Source organism: Arachis ipaensis, chromosome B09 (assembly GCF_000816755.2).
Source record: "Arachis ipaensis cultivar K30076 chromosome B09, Araip1.1, whole genome shotgun sequence".
Classification (NCBI taxonomy): domain Eukaryota; kingdom Viridiplantae; phylum Streptophyta; class Magnoliopsida; order Fabales; family Fabaceae; genus Arachis; species Arachis ipaensis.
The window spans coordinates 27,035,743-27,036,849 of record NC_029793.2 but is presented as its reverse complement, the minus strand read 5'-3'; positions in this window follow the sequence as shown (position 1 = coordinate 27,036,849).

Below are 1,107 nucleotides of genomic sequence, written 5' to 3'. Positions count from 1 at the left end.
GGATGATTTAATGGATTTGGATCCTCTAAAGTTTGAATTTTACTTTAAAGAGTAAAGTGTGATCTTTTATTTCATATTTCATAAGTGAGACTAAAAATAAATATGAAAGAAAAATCATTTAAGAATAGAAAGATTACACTTTACTCTTTAAAGTAAACTTTAGAGGTGGATGATTTAATGGATTTGGATCCTCTAAAGTTTGAATTTTACTTTAAAGAGTAAAGTGTGATCTCTCACCATTTATTTCATAAGTGAGACTAAAAATAAATATGAAAGAAAAATCATTTAAGAATAGAAAGATTACACTTTACTCTTTAAAGTAAAATTCAAACTTTAGAGGATCCAAATCCTAATTTAATGTCTAATTTTTTTGTTATGCTCATAGTATTTTTATGGTGAATACTAATACATTTTGGAGAAATTAAGGAGTATAATATTTCTTAAATTCTAAAGCCTAAATTTTATATGATAACAACTCATATATAATTATCTTTATATGAATTTGATGGTTGAAAATCGTTAAATTATAATTTTTTAATCAAATATGTTAAAATATCTAACAATGTTTAAATACTAATTTTACACGGAAATAACTCCACGTGAGTTTTCACTATTTTATACCATAAACTTTAAATTTTAAACCTTACATTTTAAGTTATAAACTCTAAACTTTGAATCTTTAAGCCTAAATCTTAAATTCTAAATTCTAAATATCTAAATTCTATATCTGAATTATTGATATAAAGTATAATAAATAAAGAGCTAAAATTTGTTGAATTAAGAAAAAATACAATATTTCTTACTTAATATACAAAAAGCATTTAAAGATGATCACATTTTTATATAAGAATATATACTGGATATTATTAATAAAAAATTTAAGAGTAAATATTTCTTTCTATCTTTTGATAATTTGTTCAAAGAACAAAACACTCTCAACAATTCAGGTAGTGAGCTGATGATGTGCCACGGACTATTTAGAATAATTATTTGAATGGTTAAGGACCAACTATGAATTTTCAAATTGTGAAAAAGTACTATATTTTTTAAGCAAATGATCAGGAGATAGATACAATATTTACTCAAAATTTAATTATGTAAATAATT